General features: G+C 39.1%; 1 non-coding gene across 1 annotated transcript; it reads left to right on the forward strand.

The window, feature by feature from the left end:
* Positions 1-273: 273 nt before the first annotated feature.
* On the forward strand, positions 274-350 carry LOC115063885. The gene has a single exon (XR_003843753.1). It is a non-coding gene; the product is annotated as a small nucleolar RNA SNORD81 (small nucleolar RNA).
* Positions 351-10,798: the final 10,448 nt, after the last annotated feature.

Consider the following 10,798-nt stretch of genomic DNA (forward strand, 5'->3'; position numbering starts at 1 on the left):
CTTCAAGTTCCAGCCCTGCTTGAGTTCCTGCCCTGACTTCCTTCAAGGATGGACTATGATGTGAAAGTGTAAGCCAAATAAACCCTTTCTTCCCCAACTTGCTTTTGGGCATGGTGTTTCATTATAGCAATAGTAACCCTAATGAGAATGTTGAGAGCAGTATAGCCAATGTAGGCCTGGCTCGTGAAGTGTGAGGGAAGCAGAGGCTTTCCCAGCCCATTTGTGTTGTTTGGGCACCTGGAGCTGAAGAATTAGCCGTGATTAACAAGAGACCAGAATTCATCATGATCTCACCCCAACTTGGACTCTCTCACTGATTATTTGATGACAGTAAAACACCTGATATACTGTGTTTAACGGTTACCATTTAAGTTAAAATTGTGGAAATGTGCCTAACAGTTACCTCTGTTGCAGGTACATGGATGGAGGAATGAATAGAAGTGTCAGATTATACATTGTACTATCAAGAATTTTACCATTAAAGTGCATTGTATGACAAAACAAAACAAAACAAGAGACCAGAGCCCTTAAGGTAAAACCTTCGCTTTGCTGGGACAATGGATGATGGTCAGGTGGGGCTAAAGAAAGAATTAGCTATGACTAAGAAGTGAGCAGCATCACCGACATGAAGTCTTCAAAGAAGTGTTTGCTGAGAGTTATCACACGGAAGCTGTGTTCTACAGGTGGCCTAGGTTGTACCTTGCTTGGGAAGCCAAACTTGGTCATGTGTGAGAATCTCCCAAGTGGTACTAGTTTTGAAGGCATCACAGGTGAAAGTTCAGCCCAGTTGCAGCAAGAAAAGTCCCAGCAGTTTTAGAGATGCCAGTACCATGGGAGGGCCACCAAGAACAGCATCAACAGTGGAGGGAGCCAACTGGATCCTAGAAGACAAACTGTGTGTGCTGTAGAGGAGTGAGCTGGTTAAGTGACCCAAATCCTTTGGAGGAGCTCAGATCACAAGTGGAATGCAGACATTGAATTTTGAGTTAGTTACACAGTTGGAGTTTGGTTCTGCTTTGAATTGATTGTAACTGTGTCCTGGTTCTTCCCTCTTGAAGTAAGAAAATACTTAATTTATTTACTTTTTTTTATTTTACAGAGTTCACAGTTGAGAGACTTTAAATTTTTAAACAGGAAATTTTAGAGTTTTACAGAGACACGGGATTTTAAAAGAGACTGGATAGTTTTAAAAACTTTTTGAGTTGGTAAAATGTTTCATATCATGATGTCTACATTAATGTGTGATATTAGGATTGAAAAAGAAAGGAAGAGTACCTAACAGTGATGTGTTTGTGTGTCAAGTTGACAAAGGGTTGATTGTGCTTGCTAGTTTTATGTCAACCTGTTACAAGCTAAAGCCATTTGAGAGAAGTAACCTCGATTTTAAAGTCTCCATAAGATTGGGCTGTAGATAAGCCCAAAGAGCATTTTCTTAATTAGTTATTGATAAGAAAGGGCCCAGCTCATTGTAGGTGGTGCCAATCCTGGGCTGGAGGTCCTGGATTCTATAAGAAAGCAGGCTGAGCTGTGTGTGGTGGCACACGCCTTTAATCCCAGCACTCTGGAGGCAGAGGCAGGCGGATTTNTGAGTTCGAGGCCAACCTGGTCTACAAAGTGAGTTCCAGGACAGCCAGGGCTATACAGAGAAACCCTGCCTTGAAAAAAAAACAAAAAGAAAGAAAGAAAGAAAGAAAGAAAGAAAGAAAGAAAGAAAGAAAGAAAGAAAGAAAGAAAGAAAGAAAGAAAGAAAGAAAGCAGGATGGTGGAGATATGGGGAGCAAGCTAGCAAGCAGCACTCCTCCGTGGCTTCTGCATCAGCTCCTGCCTCCAGGTTCCTACCTTGTTTGAGTTCCTTCAATTATGGACTACAATGAGGAAGTCTAAGCCAAATAACTTTTTCCTTAACTTGCTTTTGGTCATGGTTTTTCATCATAGCAATAGTAATAGTTTTTTATTTGATTGTTTGGTGTGTGTGTGTGTGTGTGTGTGTGTGTGTGTGTGTGTGTGTGTGTGAAAGAGAGAGAGACAGGGATACAGAGAGAGACAGACAAGACAGACAGGCAGAATATGAAGTCAGGTGGGTAGGGAGGTGGAAAGGACCTGGGAGTATTTGCAATAGGGGAAAGACTGTAATCAAAATATACTGTATAAACATTTTTTAAAAAGGAATAAAAGGCCATGAATTTGAAAAAACATGGGAGAGGGACATGGCCAGTGGGGAGTGTTGTAGGGAGGAGAGGGGAGGAGAATGATGCAGTAGTATTTTAACTAAATTAAAATTTTTAATTTAAAAAAATTATTAAAAGTATCCAGAAAACACAAGAGCACACGTGTTGTAGGCACAAGTGTCTCTAACAGTGAATTCTACCAAACATTAAGGAAGAAATAATTCTGTGCAATCTTTTCCAGAAAATGGATAAGGAACAAATGTTTTCTTTTCTTTCTTTTGTTTTTTAAAATCTGTAAGAAGGTCTATTTCTCTTTTTTTCCCCCATTAATTAGTTTATTTATTTACTTTACATCCCAATCAAAGCTTCCTCTCCTTCCTCTTCTCCCAGTCCCTCCCACTCACCTCACCTCCTCCCATCCCCACCTCCTTTTCTCCTCAGAGAGGGGGAGGCCTCCTATGGAAATCATGTTGCAGTAGGACGAGGGGGATCTTCTCCTATTGAGGCTAGATGAGGCAGCCCAGTTAGGGGAAAGGGATCAAAAGTCAGGCACCGAGTCAGAGATGGCCTCTGCTCCTGCTGTTAGGGGTCCCACATGAAGACAAAGTTGCACGTCTATTACAGATAGGTAGAGGGCCTAGGTCCATCCCATGCATGCTCTCTCTTTGATGGTTCAGTCTCTGTGGGCCCCTAAGGATAGTTGATTCTGTAGGTTTTCTTGTGGTATCCTTAACCTATCTGCCTCCTTCAATCCTTCCTCCTCATCTTCTACAAGAGTTTCCAAGCTCTACCTATTGTTCGGCTGTGGGTCTCTGTATCTGTTTAGCTGCTAGGTGAATCCTCTCAGGAAATGCAAATAAAAAGGACTGTAACTATAATTTTTTCAAAGCCTAATTTTAATGATGGTTCTTAAATGCTTTAACCTCCCTTTTAGTCCACCACCCACTAGAGGTAGTGGGAAAGGATACAGGGGAGTGGACCTGTTTAGAAAGGTTCTTTGGAGCAACTCCCATCTGTGTGGTCTGGAAATCAGCAGTTCAGTTCACAGGTTAAGAGCAGAAGCTCTATCCATTCACAAACACTTCATGGAAACACCAACAGTCCAGTTCAGTAGAGTCAGGAGAGCAAACGTGAATCAGCAGCGGTGGCACTAGCTGTCGGAGACAGCCAGGCCTCAGCCTCTGCTTGTGTCAGCACCAGAGGCCTGGAGAAATGCCAGAAGAAGTTCTCTGCTCTGCCTCTCTCAGCAAAGCAAGGATCATATTTTATTGCCCCCCCCCCACTCACCCTTCGACTGTTCCACATCACATACCTCCTCCCCACCCACCTGTCTTAATGTGAATGTCCCCCCTCACCCCACCTGACCTCTAAACTGCCTGAGGCCTCCAGTCTCTTGAGGGTTAGGTGCATCATCTCTTAATAAACACAGACCCAGCAGTCCTCTACTCTACATCTTTTGCAGGCCTCATATCAGCTGGTGTATGCTGCCTGGTTGGTATTCCAGTATCTAAGAGATCTCAGAGGTCCAGATTAATTGAGACTGCTGGTCCTCTTACAGGGTCGCCCTTCTCCTCAGCTTCTTTCAGCCTTCCCTAATTTAACAACAGGGGTTAGCTGCCTCTGTCCATTGGTTGGGTGCAAATATCTGCATCTGATTCTTTCAGCTGCTTGTTGGGTCTTTCAGAGGGAAGTTATGATAAGTCCCTTTTTGTGAGCACTCCATAGCCTCAGTAATAGTGTCAGGCCTTGGGACCTTCCCTTGAGCTGGATCCCACTTTGGGCCTATCACTGGACCTTCTCTCCCTCAGGCTCCTCTCCATTTCCATCCCGGTAATTCTTTCAGACAGGAACAATTTTGGGTCAGAGTTGTGACTGTAGGTTGGCAACCCCACCCCTCACTTGATGTCCTGTCTTCCTGCTGGAGGTGGGCTCTATAAGTTCCCTCTCCCCACTGTTGGGCATTTCATCTAAGGTCCCTCTCTTTGAGTCCTGAGAGTCTCTCACCTTGGTTTGTTGATGTCTAACTTCTTGAGTTCTTTATTTATTTTGGTTATCAGTCCTCTATCAGTGTTGGAGTGACAAAGATCTTTTCCCATTCTGTAGGCTGTAGTTTATCCCTATTGGCAGTGAGTGTCCTTTATCTTACAGAAGCTTTTCAGGGTCATGAGATTGCATTTATTAATTGTTGATCTTAGTGCCTGAGCTGTTGGTGCTCTATTAAGGAAGTTGTCTCCTGTACCAATATATTCAAGGTTATTTCCCCACTTTCTCTTCTATCAGATTTAGTATATCTGGTCTTAAGTTGAGGTCTTTGATCCACTTGGACTTGAGTTTTGTAAAGGGTGATGATATGCATTCTTCTACATGTAGTCATCCAGTTAGACCACCAGTATGTGTTGAAGATGTGACGATGCTTTCTTTTTTTCCACAGTATAGTTTTGGCTTCGTTATTCAAAATCAAGTGTCAAAAGGTGTGTGGATTTATTTCTGGGTCTTTGATTCAATTCCATTGATCAACCTGTCTGTTTTTATGTCAGCACTATGTGGTTTTTATTACTCTCACTCTGTAATACAGCTTGGAATCAGGGACAATGATAGCTCCAGAACTTCTTTTATTTTCCAAGAATGTTTTCACTATCCTGGGATTTTGTTTCTTTATGTAAAGTTGAGTATTGCTATTTCAAAGTCTGTAAATAATTGTATTGGACTTTTTGAAGGAAAATGCATTGATTCTGTACATTGCTTTTGGTACAATGGCCATTTTCACAGTGTTAATCCTACTGATCCATGAGCATGAGAGATCTTTCCATCTTCAACTTCTTTTTTCAAAGACTTGACATCCTTGTCATACAGGTCTTTCACTTATTGGTTAGAGTTACACTAAGATATTTGATATATTTGTGGCTATTGTGAAGGGTGTTGTTTCTCTAATTTCCATCTCAACCCATTTATCATTTCTATATAGTAGAGCTACTAATCTTTTTTGAATTAATTTTGTATCCTGCCACATTGCTGAAGATGTTTATAAGAGTTGTTAGTTTTCTTGTAGAATTTTTTGGGTTCACTTATGTATACTATCATATCATCTGTCAATAGCAATAATTTTATTTATTTATTTCCAAAATTTATCCCTTTGATCTCCTTTAGTTGTATTATTTCTATGGCTAAAACTTCAAGTACTTTATTGAATAGAAAGGAAGGAAGCAGACAGCCTGTCTTGTCCCTGATTTTAGTGGAATTGCTTTAAGCTTTTCTCCATCTAAATTAATGTTCTTTATAGGCTTGCTGTATATTGCCTTTTTTGTATTTAGGTATGAACTTTGTATCTCTGATCTCTCTAAGACATTTAACATGAAGGGGAGTTGGATTTTGTCAAGGACTTTCAGCATCTAGTAAAATGATCATGTGGGTTTTTTCTTTTGGTTTGTTTACATAGTGAATTGCATTGATGGATGTACTTTTGTATTTTGAACCACCCTTGCATCCCTGGGATGAAGCCTACTTGATCATAGTAAATGATGTTGTTCATGTGTTCTTGGATGTAGTTTGTGAGTATATTATTGAATTTTTTGCATTAATGTTCATAAGGGACAATGATCTGAAATTTTCTTTCTTTGTTGAAAGTGTGGTCTAAGGATCACAGTTACTGTGGCCTCATGGCATGAATTGGGCAATAGTCCTTCTGTTTCTATTTTGTGGAATAGTTTGAGGAATATTGGTGTTAGCTCTTTTTAGAAAGTCTGGTAGAATTCTCAACTAAAACCATCTGATCCCAAGTTTTTCTTTCTTTTTTTTGGGGGGGGGGGAGGTGGAGACTTAATGACTGCTTCTATTTCCTTAGGGGTTATAGGACTATTTAAATGACCTAATATAGATTTAACTTTGATAAGAGGTATCTATCAAGAAAATCATCCATTTCATTTAGATTGTCCAATTTTGTGGTGTACATGTTTTTAAAATAAGACACACTGATTCTTTGGATTTGTTTGGTGTCTGTCGTTACGACCCGTTCTCATTCTGATCGTGTTCATTTGAACACTGTCTCTCTGCCTTTTAGTTGGTTTGGCTATGGGTTTGCCTCTCTTGTTGATTTTCCCAAAGAACCAACTTCTTGGTTTTGTTGATTCTTAGTATTGTTTTCTTCGTTTCTAATTTATTGATTTCGACCCTGAGTTTGAGTGTTTCCTGCTGTCTACTCCTATTGGGTGTGTTTGCTTCTTTTTGTTCTAGAACTTACAGGAGTGCTGTTAAGTTGCTAGTGTGAGGTCCCCCCACTTAGTACTAGGAACTATACTCTTAGCACTGCTTTCATTCTGTCCCATAAGTTTGGATATGTTGTACATTCATTTTTGTTGAATTCTAGAAAGTCTTTGGTTTCTTTCTTTATTTCTTCTTTTATCCAATAGTCATTGAGTAGAGAGTTGTTCAGTTTCCCATGAGTTTTTAGGCTTTCTGTTGTTTCTCCTATTGATGAAGTCCAGCTTTAATCCATGGGGGTCTGAAAAAAATACAGGGAGTTATTTCAATATCCTTGTATCTGTGGTGACTGAGTATGTGGTCAGTTTTGCAGAAAGTTCCATGAGGTGCTAAGAAGAAGGTATATTCTTTTGTGTTTGGGTAAAATGTTCTGTAGATATCTATGGGTTTTTTTGGTTTGGTTTGGTTTGGTTTGGTTTGGTTTGGTTTGGTTTGGTTTTTTGGTTTTTGGGGTTTTTTTTGTTTTTTTTTTTTTGTTTTTTTTTTTTGTTTTTTGGTTTTTCGAGACAGGGTTTCTCTGTATAGCCCTGGCTGTCCTCTGTCCTGGACCTCACTCTGTAGACCAGGCTGGCCTCGAACTCAGAAATCTGCCTGCCTCTGCCTCCCAAATGCTGGGATTAAAGGCGTGCGCCACCACGCCTGGCTCTGTAGATATCTGTTAAGCTGAATTGAATTATAACATCTATTAGTTTCATTATTTCTCTGTTTAGTTTTTGTCTAGGTGACCTATCCATTGGTAACAGTGGGGTGTTGAAGTCTCCCACTAGGAATAGTAGAATTTAATGTGTGATTTAAGTGTTTATAATGTTTCTTCTATGAATGTGGGTGTCCTTGCATTTGGGGCATAGATGTTCAGAATTGAGATGTCAACTTGGTGGATTTTTTTCCTTTGACAAGTATGATGTGTTCTTCTCCATCTCCATCTCCATTTATTAATTTTGGTTGAAAGTTTGTTTTATTAGATATTAGAAGGGATAATCCAGGTTGCTTCTTTGGTCCATTTGCCTAAAAGACTTTTTTCCAGCCCTTTACTTTGAGGCAATGTCTATCTAATGGGTCTGCCTTTATGTTACTTGGCCTTTTTCCCATGCAGGCTTTTAATATTCTTAATTTCTTAATATTCTTTGTTCTTTACAGTTAGTGTTTTGATTATTATGTGGTGAGAGTATTTGCATTTTCTAGTCCAATCTATTTGGTGTTCTGTAAGCTTCGTATAGGTTTGTAGGCATCTCTTTCTTTCAGTTGGAGAAATTTTCTTCTATGATTTTATTGAAAGTATTTTCTGGGCCTTGTGTCTGGGGATTTTATTCTTCTATTCCTATTATTCTTAAATCTAGTTTTTTGTTCTTTTTTTTTTTTTTTTTTGCATAGTGTCTCAGATTTCCTGGATGTTTTGTGTCAGCAACTTTTTAAATTTAACATTTTCTTTGACTGATGGATCAATTTTTTTCTATTGTGTCTTCTACACCTGAGATTCTCTCTTTAATCTCCTATATTCTGTTGGTGATGCTTCTGTAGTTCCTGTTCTATTACCTAGGCTTCCCATCTCTAAGATTCCTCTGTTTGTGTTTTCGTTATTGCTTCTATTTCCATTTTCGGGTCTTGAACAGTTTATTCATCCTCTTCACCTATTTGTATTTCCCTGTATTTCTTTAAGGGATTTATTCATTTCCTCTTTAAAAAGCATCTATCATCTTCATAGGATTAGATTTAAGGTAATTTTCTTGTGTGTCAGCTAGGTTAAGATATCCTAATGTGATGCCATACTGCTCTGACTCTTGCTGATTGTGTTCTTACACTGGCCTTTAGCCATCTGGTTTTCCCTGGTACTGGCAGAGTTTGGGCCAGAAATGGAGTGCAAGGACAGGATGCAGTCCCCTGATCCTGGGTATGCAACCAAAAGGCCTTGGGCTGAGTCTACCTGGTTGCTTTCAGTGCTTCTATACAACCAAAAATACAAGCAGAGCCATAGGCAGGAAAATGGCATGCAGAGCACAGAGTGCAGCACATCACTGCTGGATTTGCTTCAGGGAGACTCGGCAGGCAGAGACTGGATATGGAAGGATCTCACCTGGATGTCTCTGGTACCAACAGGTCTCTGGAAATATAGGCAGAGTCCAATTATCCCTGATGCCAGCAGGCCTTCAAGATTGCGTGCAGAGTGATTGGCCAGAAATTGGAGTGTGTGTGTGGGGGGGGGTATAGGACACAGCTTGCTGCTTATGGGCTTACTGGAAAGAGCATTTTCTAATGTGTGTTATGAGGTTGGCCATTCCTTTGTTGAAAAATATCAAAAGGTATTCTAAGAATACTATGCACCCAAATCACAGGTGAACCTAGAAAGAAAGTGATCAATAATATTTCAGGAGCAATATGTGAAAACAAGGAAGATGATGGCATAGCACACCTGTGTGGGGCCTCCCCCTGCAGGGTAGTGACCATATGGCAATATAATATAATGTAGCAATGTGAGGCTTATCCTAGTACTATGGGGTAGTGGAGCATTTGAAAATCAGTTACTGTAATTCAATTTTTAAAACCATTTTCTATATAACTTAATGTTTTTTACATTTATTCAGTGTTTGTATATATGCACATGTGGGGTGTGTGTGTGTGTGTGTGTGTGTGTGTGTGTGTGTGTGTGTGTATACGTTATATGTGCGTAAGTCTGATGATATCATTTGGGAATTGTAGAAATTAGATAAATTGGGATGATTATTAATTTTACTCTTAAACAAAACATTTTATGGCCACAATCTTACACTGATAGAAACCGTTATATTTTGATACAGAATTAAAATTATGTTTTCTTACATTGCTACAGAATTGATATATTGATACAGGTTGAAGATTTTAATTGGTATAAATCTTTGTATATTCATACAAAATTTAAAATTATTTTGTTACTCTTAGATATACATTATGTCTATACAACTTATTTAAGAATACAAAGCATATACCTAGTCCTTTAATAGCTGCTATTACAAACCATTTAAGATGCTTAAGTAATGCAAGTTTATAGTCAGATAGTGAAACTTCTGGTCATATTAAATTCTTACTTAGTTAATTACAATAATATGATTTTAATATTATTCAAATAATGAATGACTAGAATAATCAATGTTTAACAATTCAATTATGCTATATATAGATATATGGTCTTCCAAAGTTTCAGAGATCCACAGAATATGATATTTAAAATAATTTCACTATTAATAGATCTTTTGACTAGGATATTTGTCTGCTCCTGATAGTACACCCATTTCACTTCAAGGAAGGATATGAACATCAATACCTCCATATGGAGTTGCACCAATTATGACTGTGCAAAAAATGCCCTAATTTCATCTGCAGACAGAATACTGTCCAGAAAGATCAAACAGATACAGGATAGCCGACTGCTAAGCTCTGCCAAGTCAGGGTGAGCTAGTTCTTCACAATGCCTACTTCATTTAAGGTCTGTCAAATGGTTCTGGGTCAGAAGGCTGAAGACAGATGCTCCAACATTATAAAGAGTATTGAAGACTATCCAGGAAATCAGCTGCCTCTGTCAATTACTTATGTTTTAGAAGCTATGTCTTTATGCTCCATACATATTCAGTAAAATTTAATTCCTTCCCAAATTTCTGACAGGGTTGAAGACTAGCTATAGTTTCACAATTAACATTAAAGAAGATGTTCCAATTTTTAAAAGATGTTTTTCAGATGGTAATACAAGTTAAAATCAAACATTTTTAAGGTACAGATTTATAAACTCTTTAAATTAGAATAGATGATAAATTATTTAATCTAAATTTTCAAATATAATGGACTAGACATTATAAATATAGATCATACCTTATAATTTATAGTTGTTATAATTGTGTTCAATTTACATCTGAGAGAAAAGAGTCTTTTTCATTGGACAAAGGGGGGAATGTAGCTGCTTGTGTTCTAATGTTCATTTGGGTCCTTCAAAACTGTTTGTACAAAAGGTTCTGCAAGTAGTTTCTGGGAACCTGCCTCCAGTTATTTCTTATTGGTAAATAAAGATGATAGCAGCCACTAACTGTGCAGGAGAGACTTAGGCGGGGTTTAGGCTTTCTGAGCTTGGGACCACAAGGAAAGGAAAGGGGGAGATCCATCATGCCTTAGGAGAGTGTGGAAGAGAGGGGAGAAGAGAGCAATCATGGAAGGAGGAGGAGGAGGAGAAGGAGGAGGGAGAAAGAGGAGGAGAAGGAAGCAGAAGGAGGAGGAAGAGGAGGAGGAGGAGGAAGAGGAGGTGGAAGAAGCAGAAGGAGGAGGCAACAGAAGCAGAAGGAAGAGGAAACAAGAGGAGAAGAAGGAGGGGGAGGAGGAGGAAGAGGAGGAGGAGGAGGAGGAAGAGGAGGAGG

The sequence above is a fragment of the Mus pahari genome, chromosome 4 (assembly GCF_900095145.1).
Source record: "Mus pahari chromosome 4, PAHARI_EIJ_v1.1, whole genome shotgun sequence".
Classification (NCBI taxonomy): domain Eukaryota; kingdom Metazoa; phylum Chordata; class Mammalia; order Rodentia; family Muridae; genus Mus; species Mus pahari.